This window comes from Gossypium hirsutum, chromosome D04, assembly GCF_007990345.1.
Source record: "Gossypium hirsutum isolate 1008001.06 chromosome D04, Gossypium_hirsutum_v2.1, whole genome shotgun sequence".
NCBI classification, from domain to species: Eukaryota; Viridiplantae; Streptophyta; class Magnoliopsida; order Malvales; family Malvaceae; genus Gossypium; species Gossypium hirsutum.
Window position 1 is genome coordinate 50,295,299 of NC_053440.1, and position 22,842 is coordinate 50,318,140.

General features: G+C 33.7%; 1 pseudogene; it reads left to right on the top strand.

Moving 5' to 3' along the window:
• The first annotated feature begins 20,175 nt into the window (after positions 1-20,175).
• LOC121215914 (adenylate isopentenyltransferase-like) lies at positions 20,176-22,158 on the top strand (annotated as a pseudogene).
• The last annotated feature ends 684 nt before the right edge of the window (positions 22,159-22,842 follow it).

The following is a 22,842-nucleotide window of genomic DNA, read 5'->3' on the forward strand; positions in this document are numbered from 1 at the left end:
TCCATAAAGAATCTTCGGTCTGACCGAGGTGGGAAATATTTGTCCAATGAGTTCTTAGAATACCTCATAGGGAATGAGATTTTATCCCAATTAACTGAGCTGGGCACTCCACAATAGAATGTCATAGCTTAGAGAAGGAATAGAACCTTGTTTCACATGGTTCGTTCAATGTTAAGCTATTTACAACTTTCTACTTCCTTCTAGGATATGTGATACAAACGACTAGTTAAATTCTGAATGATGTGCCAACCAAGTCTTCTTGTAAGACACTTTATGAACTATGGCATGGAAAGAAAGTCATTCTAAATCAATTTAGAATATGAGGTTGTCCAGCACACATTCTGAATAAGGATGCAAAGAAGTTGGATCCATAGACAGAAATGTGCATGTTCGTAGGATATTCAAAAGGAACAGAGGGATTATTATTCTATAGTATGAAAGATAATACAATCAAAGTTTTTACTTATGCTACTTTCCTTAAGGAAAGCTACATGGATAAATTTAAACCTCTAAGTAAAGTGGTACTCGAGGAAATTCAAGAGTGGTAAAACAATCACCAAGTTCAATTCTCAAAAAAGTTGTAGAAAAACCTACAAATGATCAACAACATAGGGGAATCCGTCATAGTGGGAGAGTTTCTAAGAAACCAAACTTCTTCATCTATGATGGTAGTATTTTTAATACGGAAGCCAATCATGAGGATGATGATCCACTCACTTACGAGGAGGTTATGCAGGACGTTGATTCCAAGATTTGGAAACAGGCCATAGATGTTGACATGGATTCTATGAAATCCAATACGATGTGGGAACTTGTAGACTTAGCAATTGGGATTAACCCTACAGTGTGTAATTAGATCTACAAGAAGAATATAAATACAGAAGGGAAAGTGGAAACACACAAAGGTAGACTTGTGCGGAAAGGTTACACATAAAAAGAAGACATCGATTACGATGAGACCTTTTCTCCAGTAGCCACGCTCAAGTCTAACCACATACTCTTATCCATTATCATTACTCTCGACTATAAGATCTAGCAAATGGATGTCAAGAAATCATACTTGAATTGCTATTTTGATGAGTTCATTTACATGGCTCAACCCACTAGCTATGTTGTTAAAGGAAAGGAGCAGAAAGTTTGAAAACTGCTAAGATCCATTTATGGACTTAATTAGGCATCTCGCATATGGAATAAAATATTTGATCAAACAATCAAGACTTTTGGATTTGAGGAAAACATTGATGAACCTTGTGTTTATAAGCATATAAAGGATAAAAAGGTGGTGTTCCTTGTTTTGTATGTCGATGATAGTCTACTTATTGGAAATGATGTAAGAGAATTGTCATCGGTTAAACAGTGGTTAGATCAATAATTTAGCATGAAGGACTTGAGTGGATCTAGTTATATTCTTGGAATTCAAATCCTTAGGGATCAAAAGAATAAAACGATAGCTCTATCTCAAGGTTCATACATCGATAAGGTGCTGGAACGTTTTGCAATAGTTGATGCAAAGCCAAACATTCATCTGACAGCATCAGGTTTTCATCTTTCTTTAGATGAATGTCCTAAGACGGCGGAAGAAATAGAGCATATAAGTAAGGTTTCATATGCTTCGAAAGTTGGAAGTCTTATGTATGAGGTGCTTTTCACACGTCCAGATATTTGTTTCGTAGTAGGAATAGTTAGTCGATATTAGACGAATCCAAGTCTTACACATTGGCTAGTTGTAAAGCATATATTAAGGTATCTTCAAAGAACCAGGAATTATATGTTTGTGTATTCGAAGGGAGGACTTTACTTCAGTTGGATGCCAAGACTAAGACTTCCAAACCTGTAAAGATTCGAGGAAATCGATTTCGGGAAATGTAGTTTTTTTAGGTCGTGGAGTCATAGTATAGATATGTGTAGAACAAACTTGCATTGTTGACTCTATTATAGAGGCCTCATATGTGGCTGCTTCTGAGGCAACGAAAGAAGCAATATGGCTTTGAAAGTTCTTAACCAAAGTAGAAGTTATTACTAGTATGGAAAATTCTATAACACTGTATTGTGATAATAGTGTTGCAATAGTTAATACCAAGGAAATGAAAATTCACAAGAGAATGAAACACGTTGATTGAAAGTATAACTTGATACAATAAGCAGTAGCCAAAGGAATTGTAGATGTGATGAAAGTAGCTTCTGAAAATAACCTTGTGGATCCATTTACTAAGGCTCTTGTAACTATGAGTTTTAATAAACACGTCGAGGATATGAGAATGCGAAACATGACACATTTACTTCACTAGTGCAAATGGGAGATTGTTGGGAAATGTGCCCATATTGTAGTAAACATGTAATTTTTTTTCTATTTAGTTGAACTATGAATAAATAAATAAAGTTAATTTTAAATTTTACTATTATGTCTTTTATATTTTGCATGCATAGAGAAATTGTGACAAACAAATATTAACTCATTGATTGTCTAAAGTTCAAACTGAAAAGAACATTTACATTGTGAGAAAGACATCCTACTTCAGTAGATAATCTAAATGAGTTCATAATCTTGTAAAAGAATCAAAGTGAGCATTTGATACACATACTGAAAATGATTATTATGTCGTCTACAATGCTAATTGGGGAGATGGCTAGTCTTGGCTATTAGAGTAGTTGACTCCGTGAGTAGAGACATAGATGTATTCATTGGTAGAATGATGCATTGGACTAGACGTAGGATGAATTAATTTTAAATCTATTTGTTAATTAATTCACTTGTGACATTCATGGCGTGATTTACCTAAATCCCGAGTTAGTCACTAACCATGCGTATGCAACTCATGTACTTTGATATAAGTGGAAGCTTATGCTCTAAAGATGATTGAGCCCATAGCCGGTATGGTGGGTACATGACTTGTGTATGGCACGACTTTACTAGCAACAGTGGAATTCATAGATCAATTAAAGAGTTAGTTATATCCTCTCATTGGCATTGTACGGATTAATAAATATGGAACGTGGTCACGAGTTGCTCGTTCTCGAACAAGAAATTTATCACAGTCATTTGTTGACAGTGATCATATTAATCATTAAACAGACACAATGATGACAATGAATAAAATAGGATTGTATCCAGTGAATGGATTTAATACACACATGACGAGGTCATTGGACAAAGCAGTTGGATGAATTACTTTTGTAAAGAGTACACAATAAGGAGTTTTCAATCATGGTACTTCTTGTGGACTGACTTCATAGTTAAGTAATTACAAATTATTGGAACGGTGCTTCTGGACATAATTGCAATTACTAGAGCCTAATTATATATGTCCGATTGGTCCTTCCGCTAGCTCAACAAAACCTCGATCGGGCTGCATTTGAATAAGAAGAAAATTTTACGTATTTGAAAATTATTTAATTGAGTTGATTTATTCGATGTGGACTTAAATTAGGTTGTCATGAGAATTGTCCAACTAAAGAATTTGATTAAATAATTTTCTTGATAAAATTAATCTAGAAAATCTAAGTAATTTTTGGAAAAAATAATATTGATCAAGTAAAATTAAATTAATCAAATCAATTAAAATTAATATGATATTTTTGGAAATTAATTTCCAAGTTATACAATTGTCACAATGAGTAATTGAACTAGAAAATCGGACCTTAGATCATAAATTGCGTCCGGGAGCCCAAAATCGATACCAATACCCAAAAATTGGTTGAACTGAGCCTGGTATTTGAAATTGGGTTGGCGGTCCAATCGGTGGCTAGATCGGACCAGCAAAGTCGTCATTGACCTTAACAAATTGGCTCGAGGTGCCGTAAGGGTGTCACAAGTGCATCACCGGACACGACGGTGCTGGTGGCTCTGACGGTGGCGTCCTAGTGGCCGGTGGTGGTTGGTCATCAATGGTTGATGAGTGGAAGGGTTACACTCCTACTAGGACTAGAGAATTTAATTTCAAATTAATTATTCCAAAAATAATTTTATTTTAATAGTTTAATATTAAATTAAATTTAATACTTATCTAAATAGTATTTTATTAATTTATTAATAAATTGATTATCTTAATATTTAATTTAATTTAATATTTATCTTGATAAATATTATATTAATTAATATTAAAGTGATTAAGTTTAATCATAGTTAAACTCTCTAAACTCTCCTTATATAAAGAAAGTCTTGGGTCATTATTTACACGCACTTGAATTCAAGAGAAAGTTGTAGAGATAAAATTCTTTGAAGAGATTATTCCAGAAAATTTCTAGAGATATTTTTTTAATTTACAACTTGACCCAAAAGTTTAGTGAAATTTTAAAATTACCCCACTGGTCAAGTTGTAAATCAGAAAATTTTAAAATTCCAGAAAAATTTTTGATTTGAAGTGAGCCTACACTCGGCAGACATGAACTTGAGGATAGCAGAGAAGACTACTAGGACGAAGTGTTCATACTGGACGGATCGAAAAGGTACAATTTTGATTAAGTGTTTATTACTTTAGATATCACAACCAATATATTGTTTTGGAAAAAATTTTAAAACTCTTCATTTTCCCTAAATTTATTTTTCGTTGCAGTTTCCAAACTCGTTTTTCCAACACCATATTCATCAAACCAAGTTCACCAACTAACCAAAAACATAAGCAACATTTCATAACCAAGATAACATGATAGATATCAAATAAGCTTATACCAACACAAGCCACCAAAACAACCATTAGATTACATGTTTATACAATTATTTCATATACCAAATGGCACAAAATATAACCAAAATACTTATAACATAGAATGCCAAAACGCTATTTACATGCCACTTATAACTGAGCCAAAATAAGTAAATAAATACCAAAAGAGTTGACAGATAGTGTGATCTCCAAATACGATCCAATCGACAACTCGAATTCAACAATCTACAAGGAAGAAAACAAAATAAGGTAAGCTTACTTGAAGCTTAGTAAGGTCGTATAAATAAACATCACATACCTATCAATAAAACATACAATTCAAAGTTTACATATAACTAGTATTCCTTGCCATGTTTCACATTTCCCACCATACCAAATGGTTAGATATGAACATATAACATCATCAAAATCTCAAGCTAGCATATATTACATACCAAATCACAAACAACAAGTACATAAGCTTTCATGCCATCAGATTTCATTTCTATAGATTTTATTAACGGTTTTGCCCGAATAACTACAATAGATTAATTTGGATAAACGAGGAACTAATGCTCACACAAGCTGACAATCGAGACATTAACCATTACACGATACTGCTAACACAAGCTGACGAGAATATGCAACAAATGCTAGATTCTAGCCATCGGTATGGTATCCACCACCGATACATAGTACCTAATAATATAACACTGGCACAAAGTGCCTGAAAACTATAACACTAGTACAAAGTACCTGATAAGTATAATCATCGGCACATAGGGCATGAAACACCGTAATGACATGTCATTTGTATCCTAATCATTCACTAAGCTCCCATGGACCTTAACTCGTATTCCATAATCTTTTCATGTTTATAACATTATACCATGATGAACTTGATCATATACATTCCATAGGATAAAAAAATTCAATTCAAACATATATAATTGTCATACTTTACAATTCAACCATTTATTTCCACTTTCAAAACTTACCTTAATTAACCATTCTAACTATACATATATGTACACATATTTAATTTGAATTCAAACCATTAATAAGTATAATAAACCTAATAGGAACTTACCTAAATAAAACAACTACTAACACCAAACCAAGGATTACTCGACGACTTTTCTTTTCCCGCGAGTATCAATCAGTTGAACCATTTCTTGATCTATATAACAATTTAACTCAATTAACCAATTCAAATACCTTAAAATATATAAATTCATGTATTTGACCCTTTAACGATATTTTACATTATTACCTTAAACTTTTACATTTTATTCAATTTAATCCTTAAACCGAAACTTACACAATTCTCACAATCAAACCAAATTCATGCTAGTTGAATTCTCTCTTACACATTTATAGCCCAGAATTATAGAAATTTCAGAAGAATTTCATGCTAAATTTAATATTTTTATCATTTTAGTACTTAAACTTAAAACTATCCAAAATTCTTTTACAAATTAGTAATATTTAACAACCAAGCTTATAAACCTATCATTTAACTTCAAGAACATCAAAATTCATCAATGAAAAAATTCAAAAAATTAACATTTTTACAAATTAGTCCCTGGGTTAGCTAGATTAAGCTATAGTGATCTCAAAAACATAAAACAATACTAAAAACAGGCTTGAAAAACATACCATGCAAGTGAATTGAAGCTTTACTGTAACTTAACTTAAACATCAATGGAAGAATCAATTTTATCAAATGAAGAAGAAGATGATAACCATTTTCATCTTTTGTTTATGTTTTAATTATTAAATTATTAATTTTCCCTTTTGCTTTAATTAAAATTTCATAACATATCATCCTTAAACCGTCCACTATAACTAAAATGGGATATTTACCTCATAAAACTCTCCAATTAAGTTTTCATAAATATTTGGCACATATAAACTAATAGTGATTAACTTTTGCACCTTTTACGATTTAGTCATTTTTCTTTAATTAACTAACCAAACGTAAAAATTACCAAACCAAATTTTAATACGACACTCTAATAACCTTTTAAATATTAAATAAATAATATTTACCAACTCACTAGTTGGATTGCTGGTCCTGAACCACCATTTCTGACACCACTGAAAAACAGGTTGTTATGTTAAAATTGGTAGGGTTTCTTTGTAAAATTTTAGAATTAAAGGGAAGAATAGAAATGGTTAAAAATTTGGAAATATGGGTTTATGGGATACTTGTGAAAATAAACTTGTTTTGGCATTAAGAACTAAATTGAATAAAATGTAAAAGTTTAGGGCAGTTGTGAAAAATGTCAATACAGAAGTCATATACATTAAATGGATTATTATAAAGTATTTGGGCTAATAATTAAAATAAATTATTGCTTATATCAAGAGCCAATAGATAATTGTGGAAAAGAGAAAATTATTGATTAGTCTCTAACATTACAGTTTTTGTTGTTTAGCCATGGTAAGTTCATATGGTAATATTTTTTTGCTTGTTAATTATGTTTTATTGAATTCGATATATATTTTAATTGTTGAATCAAGCTTGTAACATACCATTTTCATTTCAATTTCAATTAATTAATTAGCCCGATGAACTTTAGTAAATAAACTCGAATACATGAGTAACTACACTCTAGAGAGCATCGTAATGCTAAAAAAAGAGCACTAAAGTGATGAATATAGAGCATCAAAATGCTGATCAGAGAGCACCAAAGTGCTAAACCCGTACAAGTGCGCAAATAACCCTATTGGCATGCCAACCGTATCCTAATTGTTTACTAAGTTCATACAGGCATTAATATTGTATTCATAACATTTGAATCCCTGTAGTTTTATCATATGCATATCATCCCATTATAAAAAAATTCATATTCAATCGGGTAAATATAACACATATTACCATTTCTTCACAATTTAGTTCATGTCTCACCTTTTTGTACTAAAGCGTAACCAATCTCTAATTCAAACATATTTACATTACTATTACATATAACTACACCATATGAACTTACCTACCAAAAACTGCAATAACAAGATGTAAAGGACTAATCTCTAATTTTTGCTTTTCCGCAACTATCTTCTAGTTAGTTCAATTCTCAATCTATATGATAATTTATTTCATTTTATCAATTTCAAATACTTTATAACATTCTATTTTATGCTTATGATAATTCAATTTCAATTTTTTAATGTTTACTAAAGTTGTGTTTTATTTAATTTAGTCCTTAAAATCGAAATTGTTATAACTTTCAAATTTGAGCTTCGATTTCAAAATTGATCTCAATTACATCCTTCTACAACCTTATGTTATCTCTATTTATAAAAATTTAACATCAAATTCAAAATATTTACACTTTGGTCTCTAAGTTCAAAATTAGCAATTAAACTTTACAAACTAGTCCTTTTTCATTTCTAAGCTTAAAATCTAGCATATTAAAACCAAATTTATCAAGTATTCAACAATTATAACTTTTAGAAACTTTAACAGTTTTACAAATTGGTACACGGGATAGCTAAATCAAGCTCTCAATACCTAAAAAACATAAAAGTTACAAGAAAATGACTTTTATACTTACCAAATTAGAAGACCGAATGTTGAAAGGAAAATCCTGGCTTCTCTAGGGCTTTTTTGAAGTTTTAGTTGAAGGAAAAACAAGGATGGAAGATGACAAGTTTTAATTTTAGTTATATACCTTAATTAACTTATAAATAATCCTAATTATATTAATTAATTCTTAATTAATATACATTAAACATATTTGACAATTTTAGTGGATGATAGTTGGCTATAACCACTGTTTAGCTATTATAAAGTGGGGCAATTACTCAATTGGTCCTTTAATTAATTAAAAATCCATAGCGATTAATTTTTACTACTTTTACAATTTAGTCTTTATACATTAATTAACTATCCAAATGAAAAAAAATTTGGACCAAACTTTAATTAAACTCTATAATAACCTAGTAAATATTCAATAATAATATTTTCAAACTCGCATATCGAAAATGAGATTTTGAAATCACCATATTCGACACCATTAACTTTCGAGTCGTTACAGTGTTAAAATGAATATGAGCTTAGACATATAAAATGAATGTAAATTTTCATGAACAGGCATGAGATAAATTATTTCTTGAACATATGCATTTGCATAAAATTATTTATATTGTTTTTAATTTTATAATTACCATTGAGCGATTCACTCAGCGCATGATTTTGTTTTCTCCGTGCGCGGGTAATTTAGATTCCCAGTAGATCGTGAGGAGGTCTTCTCGGTAGCCAGAAATCTACCCCGACTCTACAATTTTTTTGTATTTTTTCTGGTTTTGTTAATAGTTTGGCATGTACCTACCTAAGTTGAGTCAAGCTTGTTACTTACTATGTCTATATATATACTTATGGATTTAATAGTATATGTAAGTATTTAGCTAATTGAATGTGGCCTATAGATAGTTATAATTTTGGTTGTATCAATTTTCCATGTTTTATGTTAATGACCAAAAATAATAAGTTCAAGTATGTTTGAGGTGATTGAATCTTATTAACTAGTTAGCTTATGGTTGATAAGGTATGATGAATTGTTGATTGAGGTTTTAGTGTGATTTAAATTAACGTTAGCAATGGTATTTAAATTTTTTGTGCATAACATACATGTTTAGAATTGGTTTGGAAAGTACTAGGTTTTACCCAAAGGAAATTTTGCAGAAATAGTATGTGACATCGTAACGAGAAATGACCTATAATGTCACGGTGAGACAAGGAACTCCGTCATCTCAATGAGGCCAAAACAGTAAGTGGCATCGTGACATCATGACATGACAAACTATTTAGAGACGTCAAAATGAGGGAGTAATAACATCATGAAATTAACCTTATAATTTGATTTTTTTACAATTCAATCTTGATTCGATCTTGGGTTAACTTATGAGCTTTCGTAAGCTTGTATAAAACTCAGGAATGATTATATATTGTTTTGCTTGTGAAACAAGCTTAGGGTTTAATTCCACTCAACTCAATCTAACTAATTCTAGAACAAACCCTAAAATATTTGTTAATTAATTCCACATCCACTTGTTAATCTCTTTAAGGTTTAGTTACACATGGATCTAAATGTAAATATCTCTAATTTAATTTCAAATATTAACAATAAATATTCAAAAGAGTAAAATATAGAAGAGAATATTTGAAGCCAGAGATATATATTGCTCGCAGAAACATAAAATCCTGTAACAGATGTTGAACAATTGTTGATCGGATGCAAAGAACACAAATGATTGAAGAAATAAACTAAAACTACAATTGAAATTGAAAGGAACAATTTTTTTACAGAAAAATCCTAAAATAAAACCCTAATCTCAAAAGTAAACTAAAATCAAGGGAAGAAGCCCCCTAATTAGATCCTGGCATTAATATTTATAGGATTTATGTTAGATGACTCTTTAAGACCTAATACAATTGACTAAACATAGATGATTGAAGCTATACGAACAAAAACACCATTGGCAGATTAAGTGGCCTTGTCGCAGCAGTGTCGTGACATCGAAGGCAAAATACTCTTTTCAACATTTAAGTTGGGTTTCATGACATCACACAGCTGGTGCTGCGAATCGAAGGCAAAATGCTCCTTAGGTGGTCTAAAGTTGGTGTTGCAAGATCCAAGCTGGGTGTTGCAACATCGAGGATAGTCCACTAACTCCTTAGCTTGAATTGATGTCATGCACACTTAGTCAGCATGTTACTCTTCCTTTAGGCTCGGATTGTCCCAAAAGATTATAAAACACTCAAAATTTCTCATTTTCTTAACTAAATACTAAAATAGAAAATTAACTACAACGATACCAAATTAGTAGAAAAAGACGTTTCCTAAGTGTTAGAAAGGACATAATTTTCCACAACAAATTGTGGTAGATCAGTGGCAGGTCCATAGTGTGAAGAAGCATCCAGCAGAGTTGTGCTACTGATTGCATTATGAAGGCCAAATATGAGGTATGGAAACAGTTATGACACTATAAGAATACATGTATAGCTAAACACCAAAGAAACCACATGAAGTCAAAACACATTGATAGAAAATATAATAAGGGAGATGGTAATGATTGATAGGATAGTGGATGTGGTCAAAATATCGCATATGAGGACAAACCCAATAGATTTGTTTGCCAAGAATTTGATAGCTAGAGAGTTTTTAAAAACATGTAGAGAACATAGGATGTGAAACATGACTCATCTACTTCACTAGGACAAGTGGGAGATTGTTGGATCTGGTGCCCTGAGTTAATTAATTTTATCTATGTACACTTGTATTTTTTTGAACAAATTGGTCTAATAAAATTATCCATGAATTACGTTAATATCCTTTGTATATTGTCCTCAATGGTTTTTGCACGCAAAGAAAAATGGAAGCAAATATTAGCTCACTAGTTATCTAATGTTTAACTAATACTAAACAATATTACGTGGTTAGATTTTAATACGAAAAGACAACTTGTATTAGTAGATGAACCTCAACATGTCCTAATTCTAATCAGAAATGAGCAAACCAATTGAAATACTAATATGGCATCTATCAAGTCTAATTGGGGACATAATTTGTCTTAAGCATTAGAGTGGATGACTACCAAAAGGTAGATACATAGATGTGACTGATTAGACTGGCAGTACATTGAACAGGACCTAAGTAGAATAGATTTTAAATTTGTTTATAGATTTATTCACTTCTGATGCTCATAGTCTGGCATAGCTTAATCCTGAGTGAATGGTGGACAATGTATGCATGACTCATATACTTTGATGTAAGTAAAAGCCTGAGTTCAAATGGATGAGGAACCGAAAGCTGGTGCATTGGGTATATAACTTCTGCAATATGTAGCACCATTCACAATAGTGGAATTCATAGTCCAAGAAATAGGTAAATGGTATCCTCTAATTGGCATTACATTATAGATGAAAAAGTAAACATGGCCATGAGCCATTTGTCTTTGTGATGAATGACTGAATTACTATTTGATAGTATTTGACTATTCATGAAGGAAGATGTAATGATTATCATGAGATAAAATAAGATCATATTGGGAGAACAGATTTATACCAAAGAGATTAAAGATATCCTATAAAGGTAACACACTTATTAAAAGGCCATTTGGACGATCCCTGATTGAGTAGCTTTTGTAATGATATGTAATTAGGGAGAGCTTAGTCACGATACTATAGTGGAATGACTTCGTGACTAAATGAGTTTATAATGAATAGGAAAAAAGTTGGAACTTAATTGTAAATCATTTGAACCTTAATTACATATGTCCAATTGCTCCTTCTGCTAGCTCGTTGAAACCATAAATGAATTGCATTTATAATCAAATGAACATAAATCAATAAAAATGATAAATTTAGATAAAATGGTTACATTCAAAAATAAAAGTGCTTTTTCACTAAGTATGAAAATGACCTAAGAATCAATTTAAGTTTTTTTGAATTATTATTTAATTAAATAATTAAAGTTCAAAAAGTAAATTCAATTAATTGGTCATTGAGAATCGATTGAATATAAAAATGAAATATATTTTATGATATTTTCTTTTATGGTAAAGTTGCCTTGACTATAGCGGAATTAGAATTGGGTTGAGAAAATTATTTAATTGGTAAATTAATTTATTTAAATTAATTTAATAAATATTATTTATTTTTGGAAATAGAGAAATGTGTACTAGGTTGAATTAAATTACAAAGTGTCGGGTTAAAAGTCTAAGAAGCACATATAATTAAACCTAATATAAAAGAGACCCAAAAATAGGGGACTTGTTTTTCTATCAGGTAAGTGTTATTTGTATTCTACAAATTGAACAAACATTCTTTTCTCTCTCCCTATAAATAGATGGCACTGGTAGGGTTAAAAACATAAGTTACATACAACTTTGCGATATTGTTATTCCACCCAAAAATATTCAAAATCTATTTTCTAAGTATAAATTCAATTTTTGGGGAATAATAATTCTACTGATTTCTATAGAAAAAGATTTACTTTCCTACTGAAAGTAAGAAAATTATTTATGGTTTTGTGCTTGATACATGATTGTCTGTGCGCACACTTAAAGTGATTCCTGGTATGAGAATAGCAGAGAAGATCATTTAGTTGAAAGCTGGGAACATCTAGGATTCGTCTCGCACAAATCACATTACTTTTCGTGAAAAATTTATTGCTATCAATATCATAAACCAGCTTAGTTTTCAAATTTTTAATTTTCCACTATGATAGAAAATTATTTTTAAATCAGATTTTTTCCAACTATCCGTGCTTTCCAGTAAGTGTAGTTTCGAACTTCAAGCATAAGAAGGCGAGATGTAGAATAACCTTCCCTAGCTAGAATCTAGCTACACCATAGATCTCCACTAATTACTTTAAGTGGTAAGATCTGATACCAATTGAAATTAATAAACTGTTGGTAGTGATTAAACTATGTGTTTAGAAGGAGTGACAGGGAAGTGGACACATCTCTAGCACCAAATCTGGAAATGGGAAAAACACACAAGACACACAAGAATTATTTACACAATTTGATTTCTTTACGTCTACAAAACCTAGTTGTCACATCCTAAAAATCAAGTTAGAATAAATTAGGTTAGTGGCAGGAAGTTTTCTAGTTCTGACTTTTAAAGTTATGTTTGAATGATTATAGGAAAAAAAGAGTTACTAGCCTGGCAGTTAAGAGCTAGTGAGTTCACCTTTGAAACCCAAGTTTGAATCCCTTCCCTCGCATCATTGTTATTTGTGCAATTTTGCTCCAAACCCTAGTATGTGTAACACCCTATTTTAAAAATAAATGTTGTAAAAGTTTAAACAAGAGTGAGATTTGGCCTAGTGGTTAAGTAGTGTAGTTCCTAGAGACCTAAGTTCAATTCCCCTCGTTTGCATTTCTTTTTCATTTGAGCATTGAGCCATCCATATTCTAGCAAACTAAACTTGTTCAAATTTCAATATGACTCAAACACTGAAAATCTCAATATTTTATTTGATTTTTCAAAAATGCTATTTTTTTAGAAAAAAAAGATTAAAACTAAATTGTTTTTGAGGTTTTCTTCTTTTTTTCCCCCTCTTTTTCCTTTCCTTACCGTCCCACGTTCTCTCCCACTCTCTTTTCTCTCATATTTTCTTTCTCTTTCTTCTTCTTGTGCCTCTCAAATATTGTGTCTCTCGCCATTGTTGTGCTGTCGCTTTGCATATTATTTTTGCTGCCATTTTTCCAGCCATATCATTGATATCTTAAATCACTAAATTGGCCTCTTTTCTTCCTTAAAAATCTCCTTTGAGCCATCATAACTAGCCTCTTCTTGCTTCCATTAAACATCTATTGCCGCCTCCTCTTATTCACACGTGGTGTACCAATTTGTTTCATTTTCTTTCTCAATTCTTTTTCTTTTTCTTGTTGTTATTTTCTGCTGTTTTTACAACTATTTTATTACTATTTCCAGCCTCTAAAATCCATCCTCTCTACTTCCAAAAATCCTTCCTTGTGCAGATCCTACATCGATCCCTTTGTTGTCACCGTTGGAGGTGTTGCTGCCCTTGGAGCACTATTGCTTTGGCTATTTTTTCCCTTCTTTTGTTGCCCCTTACAGTACTACTTTCTTCACTTTTTCCTTGTTTAAACAGCCCATCACCTTGTGATTTTAGTGTGCATTCAATTTTTGTTTAAATAGTCGTCAATGATTTAGTCTTTGGGAAGCGTAAGTGTTGTTTTTCATTTACATCTTGTGTCATTTTTCTCCTCTATTATGTTTTGTTTTGGCCAATTTTCATTAGCACCATAGCCATATTACCTTACCAATTTTTGATGATTTTTATATCAAAGGATCGAATTTAAACTCCTCGAGTCAGCAGTGACGACAAACCTAATTGCATTTTCGTTTAGTAGCGAAATAGTGTAAATTGATTTGTTGAAGTTGGATATGAAGTGCAACTTATGTAGTAAATTGATTTGCCAAAATTCCTAAGGCTTACTCATACTCCATCATTACCCATCTGATGGGTCGATTCTTTCACATCACAAGGCAACTAAGCTTGCTCGTGGCTTATCCTTTACCACTTATCTTAGCAGAGTATTAGAGCGACTACTTTGACTCTAAAATCCTACTCCAATGGTAATAAAGGCTTTCTAACTTACTTAAGGAGGGTTGTTACTGAATAGTCCTATGACTGATTCTTCCTTATTGCAGACTACTCTCTATTAGTAATAGTTGGCATCTATTCTCATCTTGGGACTACCAAAAGACGTTTCCTTCTCCCGATGCTAACAAGTGCCCTACCATCATTGGTGGGTTTGAACAATTTCTTACCACTCATTAATCCTCATAACTTCCCATACTCCCCCTTTCAATTATAAATAACCTGGACATGGTGGAGAAGTACATAAACTTGAGTCTTCTGCTTGATCCGTCCTTAATTTATATTTCAACCCTTTCTCTTATCTTTCTTTTTCTCCTCTTACCTCTTCATTGGGGTGCAGTTTCCACTCATTATCCCAACTCTAAAAAATTTTAGAACTACATTCCTCAACTTCTATTTTTTCCTAGCCTAACAGCCTAATATTATATGAGGGGTTTGCTCATTACCCCAGGAAGTCCATTTTCCCTACCTTGTGGTCTCGGCGTGAATCGAGGGAAGTGTCGACCATGCACTTCCACTAGCTATTTCATCCTCTTATGGAGGAGAAATTCTAGCTTTGCTTCCAGTCAACCTAGAATGTGGAGAAAGCCCTTTTCAAGAGTTTGAGAGGTTTATCCCTTGCACCCAATCCATTACGGCTCATTCTATAGCATGGAGGAGGGACTATATCAGCATCACTTATCTCTCTTTATCTTTCCTGCCAAAGGTTCACCTATCCCCTTACCAAACCTAGCATAATGGCCTTCCTTGTCAGGCTCTAACATTACGGCCTAGCATCTTCACTACTATGCTATTCTTCTAATACAAATCCTACACCTCTTCCGTAGGATTACTAATGCCATCATTGGGTTCTACATCCCCAAGGATCTGCGGGGGCGCTCTTACTTCTTGCTAAAGACTAGCCAAGAAGAAGCAAAGACATCTTCAACGTGGCTGTTCACCCTAGCGGCTAATAGAGCTATACTTCTTTTGTATTTTTATCTAGTGAAATTTCCTTTCTCTAATACTTGTACTTTCATTCTATGCACTTATTTATAACTTTTTCCATACTCAGTTGCTTATACTTCCTTGTATCCTTTTAAAATGTATTTATTGGTAATTTTTACCACCATAATTTCTCAATTATACTTCTACGTATATTTCTTACATTCAACTACTGGTACTTACATCTTTGTTCACCAATCTAAGTGCATACATCCACATATCACATATTTTATCTGAACCATATTGAGGACTTGAGGGACTTAGCCAAATCGATCGCCATATACATAAGGGTACTTATTTCCAATCTTTTAAGTCATCAAAGGACTGACTAAACATATGTTTTGATACCACCAAATTTATAACACCCTACACCCAACCCGTCCGACGGATCCAAGTATAGAGTGTCACAAACGAACCTATACTTAATTAAACTAACTTAACTGCTATAAAGAAAACTAAAAATAAAACCAATCTACTAATGAAATTTAAAATAATAATTCATACATCTAAGGCCTTAAGCCACTGAACACTTAATTATCAAGTTTTTGTATTTAACCAAACTGTTTGGTTAGACCACTCTTAAAATCTTAATAACGACTAACTGTCCAAAAAATCCAAATTTTAGAGAGGTTATCTAGCTTCACTATTATTGATCTTGAGGTGAAGCCTCTAATAGTACCCTCTTTCTATGTGCATGACTCTAATTGTCTATCATTCATGCGCTCAACATCTTGCTTGGTCGCTCCTCAAAGTCCCTGATCATCCCCACAAGTCCTACGAACATATAACAAACCCTTATAAGTTCTATTCAATTTAGTGAGTTCCTTTACTGTGCCATAATTTAACCCCTATTATACGAGGGTAACAAACATAAAATAAAATAAACTTAAGTTCAATCCTTGCTCGCTTGAGATGAGTATTCTACATCATGGTGGTGGATTCCACTCGAAAATTTGAGCTACTCGACTCACAGTTATACCTTACTTAGTTGTATGTTGGTCTACCATCTTATACCTTAGTAGTAGCACTCTCTTGTCTTCCCGCTGAAGGTTTATAAAGCCATACCCTCTTTGGTGGACTTCCATGGTTGGACCAGTCCTTGGTAGACTCCCTATTTCCTTACCATAGTCCCGAAGGACTTGTTGGCATTTCCATATCATGCTGACCTTTAGTAAGCCTAACCTCTTTGACGAACCCATAGATTATCATTTTGACGACTATGTGAGTCTACACTGTTACTTACTCGTTTCCTTCCTATAGAGTTATCATTGTGGCAATACACCCTCAATAGACTTCCCTTTAAGAGGAATGGTCTTGATAGACATTTTGTCCTTTAGATAGAATCCTTATCTTGGGACAACACTTCTCCACCCTCTTACGAGATTTATTCCTCGTGTACTACTTTCTTGAGCTCCTCCTTGGCAGCTCTTCATTTTGTATCCTTACTTGTGATCCACGAATATTTCCTTTCTTTATTTCATTCACCCACATAGGGGATATTTGTTGGTCTCTAACCTATATAAGTAGGCCAACTCTCGCATGTCCTATCTTCCTCTAAACCTCTGTCCTTGCCTTATTAACTTTTACTACTTTTGGAGGATTTTTCAAGGTCTGCTTGCAGCTACTCACACTTTCCTTTGCGTTTTCTTCTACGTGCATGAGTTCCCTTACTTGGCACACAGGCCTATACTCTTCATTTGAGGTCCTAGCTTACTTTCTGCATTTATTCCCTGACAGGCTCTACAGGTTGTCATGGTCAAGTTATGGTCTTATACCCTTCTTGCATTATTTCTCACATCCCTGCAAACTCACCTCGTGTTTACTGTCCTGATAGATTACCTCTATTTTGTATTTACTATCTCGATAGACTACCTCTATTCTATGTTTACTGCCCTAGTGAACTATCTTTATTCCATGTTTATTTCCCTTGACGGACTATCTCTATTCCGTGTTTACTGTCCCAACGGACTATCTCTATGGATGTCATGGAGTCTTTCATCCATGGTTTTACATCGATTCACCATCTTGGCACACTATCTTTTAATGCCACGGAGTCTTTCATCCATGGTCTTACACTGATTCGCCATCTTGGTGCACTATCTTTTGATGCCATGGAGTCTTTCATCCATGGTCTTACACCGTATACCTTATGTCATGTATCATGCTGTCATGGCGTCTTTCATTCATAGTCTTACGCTACGTACCACATACCAAACTGCCATAACATCTTTCATCTTTGGTCTTACACCATATATCATCGTCATAATGTTGCCTCGAAGGGCCAGTCGGTATCGTCATCGTGGTAAATACCATTCCATGATTCATATTACTTAAATCCTCCTTCTATTACCTCCTTTACACCACCTATCTTTGATGTTCAAACACCACAGTGTTCCCTCTGCAAGGCCCGGAGCTTCGTCCAAAGCAGTAACTAATGTGTTCTCTCCATATTTCCCTTCCTAACTTCGTCTAACTCCTTGAGGTTTCCCACAATAATGCAATGCATGCTCATATCATCATATTTTATACTTGTGCAAACATGGCATGCTTAATAATGTAGACCATAATAACAAGTTTGGAGTTTGGAACTTATATGTATCCTTATTAATCCCACAACTTAGCTCCCTTGAACTCCAGAGCTTCCATTCCCCTAGAAGCTAAGCATTACAACCAAAAATCATGGGTTATACTCAATATTCTTAGTTTAAAATCATTTTCTAGAAACATGCAAAACCCTTAAAATGATTTTGAAGTCCATAACTTTATTTCCTTAACTTCTATGTACACAGAAAGGCTTAGAATCTTACTAACTTCCTAGTTTCCTTACTTCTCTTGCTCCTTCCTCTTGAAGACTTCTCCATGAAGAAGTTTCCATGTCTTCTCCTTCTTCGAACTACAAAGAAGATGATGATGAAGAGAAAATGAAACTAAGTCGAAAAGAAAACCATCCTTGGGAGTCATCTCCCAATTATTTATAGCCATTCTTGCTCTATCACCAACCTTAGGAGAACCGTCTATTGCTAATTATGATGTCTCCCACTAAGGAATTGACTAGTTCCATCTTAACTGAACCAGAATTGGATCTCAACCATGTCTGATTTGATTCTTAGCTTCCCCATTTCTCTCAATATAAGCTTCCAGCTTGCGATCTATTTCATTTTAGTCCCTTACTTATTTTAAATTTTGGGTTTATTGGAAATCGAGTGTAAGTTTAATTATTGTAATATAATTTTTTTTTAATGATTACTGTTTAGACCTACTACTGTAGACGGTACTTTTAGATTTAATTCAACCTCCCTCGATTACAATCTTTAGAGTACCTCCAGTACCCTTGTTGTACATTTACCATATTACAATTTGACCCATATATTTGCAGACACCACTACTATTTTCTATATCTTTTTGTTGCAATATATCCAATTTTTGCATGTTTGGCAGCCGTCATTTGTGCTGAGCTAACTATAGTGCAAATTTGTCTCTCTTTTGTTAATAAGATAAAAAAAAAGTTTACCGATCTCAGAGGGTATAAATCCATAATAGGCATATAGAAATTATTATATGTCAAATAACATCAGAAGTATTGGTTTCAAAACAAGAGTGAAGCCAAAATATTTTTTGAAAGGGGGAATTAAGTTGTATATATTTTTATGATAGTCTTTTTGCTCTAAATCTCTCATTGGATCCTATTCTTTTGTTAGTAGAAACGAAAATCTAGTTGCTGATAGGATTGATGTGTATACTTGAAGAGGAAATGGTCTCCGGCCACCTGGGTGGTTAATTTCCCTGCTGATTGAATTCGAGATTCAATGAAAAAATATGTATAGAAAATAATCCATTAACATTTCGTGTTTTTTTATTAGATACAAAAATATATAGCAGGATGAAACTAGCATTTGGAAGCAAACTCCATCTTAATCAGTTTGGTGAACAACCAAGTGATGAAATGTGTGTCTAAATAAAAACTGCTAATAATAATAAGAAGAAGAAGAAGAATTTGAAAGCTAATAGAATCTCTCTTAAATAATATTCTCTATCACTGGTACAATTATTATTAAGATGAAATCCAAATCTAAAATTTTACAGATAATATGGGAAATAAAAATATTAGGGAGGGAAAAGCGAAAGAAATCTAATTTAATTCTAATATAGATTTTAGTAACACTTCTGACTTTAATTTAATTCTAAATTTATAAGAACAATCTTATCAATGTGTGTTAGCTGCAAAATGTTCCCACCTGATTGCGGAATTAACACATGAAAAATCTCGCTCTCCTCTATACCTGGCAAAGATTCCAGCACAATTCTATATTTTGGAGCTCGTGGGATTTTTTTAATTTTCTCTTTATTTGATACAATTCAGATTACAAGATTTGATATGCTTTGCTTATATTATCTTGACATTTTCTAATCCAAGTAGGAAATGATATATTTCCAGTGTAAATTCTTTAATTTTAGGATTATTAAAATAATTATTTTATTTTTTGAAAAGAAATAAAGCGAATGCAATTGAGAGACTAGAAAGCAATATAAACAGAGCGTTAGATTTGGGTATCGCAACCACACCAGCTCAAACTTATAAGAGTAATTCCAAAAGGGCCTTTGATTGGCACTTGAACAGCTCAAAATTTCATTTTTATAAACACTTCCAGCTTTTCCACCTGCTATTTATTATTAATCTTCTCTATCAGTTTTAACAACAATCTTCAATCCCATTCCTTTTTCTTCTTCTTCCTCCTCCTCCTCCTCCTATTCGATTGTAAAAGGTTGATATTTTGTCACCTCATGAGGTGATGTAGATCAAACCCAGAATGCCGAAACACTGAAACTAATAAATTTACATATAGGCCAAAAGCCATTGCTTGAGAGTTTCCCTTTTCCTCTTTCTCTGTCTGTTGCCCTGTTTTTGGGTTATTGGTGGTTAAATTTCAATAAAACTAAAGGTACACGCAGAAGGGTTTCCGTATTATACGTCCCTCAACAGCTCACCAAAACCCATAACCAGCCTGTCTTCCTCATGAAACCCACTTTCTCTTCATTTCACTCTCTCCATTCTCCGCTCTTTCATCCTCTTCTTTCCCTGCAACGGCGTCCACGGTGCCCACGCATGGACTCCTCTTCACCCCCTCACCATCACTCCAATCAAAACAAGACCAAAATTATCGTCACCATGGGTGCCACCGGCTGCGGAAAGTCCCGCCTCTCCGTCGACTTGGCCACCCATTTCCCTCACTCTCAAATCATAAACTCAGACAAAATGCAACTTTACAACGGCTTAGACATAACAACCAACAAAATCCCTCCCCACGAAAGGAAAGGGGTTCCTCACTTTCTGCTGGGGACTTGGACACCATCGACGCCGACGTGTTGCCCTCGCAGTTCCGCTCGGCTGCGGGTTTAACCATTGCCAACATTGTTTCGCGTGGAAACTTACCGCTTCTTGTTGGTGGGTCCAACTCTTTTATTCATGCTCTCCTTGTGGAAACCTTTGACCCACAAGTAGACGTATTCACCGGGCCAGACTCGGTGAGTCATCTCCTAAGGTATGATTGCTGCTTTCTTTGGGTTGACGTGGCTTGGTCGGTACTGTCCGACTATTTGTGTGAACGAGTAGATGAGATGCTGGAGTCGGGGATGCTGGAGGAGTTGGCTCAATTCTATGAACCAACAAAAGTAGGTGTCCTGGTCGGGTTAAGAAAAGCAATAGGAGTGTCCGAATTCGACGAATATTTTAGAAAGTACCCTCCATGGGAAAGCGAGGCAAACGGAAGGATACCAAAGGAAGGGTGCGATCAGGCACGGAAGGAAGCGTACGAGGAAGCAGTGAGACTGATCAAAGACAACACGTGTATATTGGCGAAGAGGCAGATAGGGAAGATCCTGCGGCTGAGAAAGGCAGGGTGGGACCTAAAGAGATTAGACGCAACCGCGACGTTTAGAGCGATGATGATGAAGAAGAAGAAAAACAAGTCGTCATCAGCAGCATCGTCGGACTTAGAATGGAGGGATATATGGGAAAGGGAAGTGATGGAACCAAGCGTGAAGGCCGTGAGGCGATTTCTGCAGTAGGTTTGTCCAGCTTTTTTCCAGCTAATTTTATTCTTTCTCTTTCTCTCTTTCATCTTTCTATATGCACACATAAACGTACGTTGGAACGGATTAGGCAGAGTCCAAATGGAAGGGAAAATGGCGACCAATTTTGGACGAGTAGGCCGCCTTTGGTTCCACTTAGTGCCAATGGTGAGGCCGTTAGGTGCTGGGGGCTAAGAGCTATACCCCAAAAAAAAAAACAACAAAATTTTGTAGGTAAACAGATTTTGTGAATTTTTTTTAGTTGCTTTCTGCTAATGTTAGAGTGTAAGTAAAATGGAATGATATTTTGGCTCGTATGTTGTTATGATTAAGGAATGTGAGGAATTGGAAGAGACCAAACTGTTGAAATGGGAGACTATTTTATAATGGCTTCATTTTATCAGAATGGTACAAAAATGGCCTTTTATTTGCTTGTTCCTTTAAAAATCCTATGCAAATGGTTGAGTCGCCAATCTCTGTTTTGGATTGCGCCAATTAAAATGTAGTATCGTCTCCAAGTCCACTGTTCATAGGCAGCAAAAAGAATGAGCACATACTTTTTAACTTATGTCAATTTGGCCTTTCATACTTTATAGTTTTTGGTCATTATTGATTTCATGTAAACCTAATGTATCAACAGCTCTATTTGGAATCAAAAACCTATACCTAGGTTGCCACGTCGGATGACGTGAAATTTACATCCAGCAGTATGATTCTAATCAATGACCCACATTTTTAACCAAACCATAAGCATCAACCCAACTGCTTTAACCAAATAAAAAGAACCCTAAATAATCGCCACTTCAAGTAACTTGAATTGCGGAGATAATTGGTTTGCCAGAACTTGATTTCAGCTACTGTTTTCGTAATGCGTATAAGCAATCGAAGGAATGAATTAGGTCTAATTACAAATTTTCCAAAACTAAACATATATATATATGTAGATCGAATTTTTGTTCAACAAAAATAATTCAATTTCTGTCTTAAGTTTCAACAAAGGA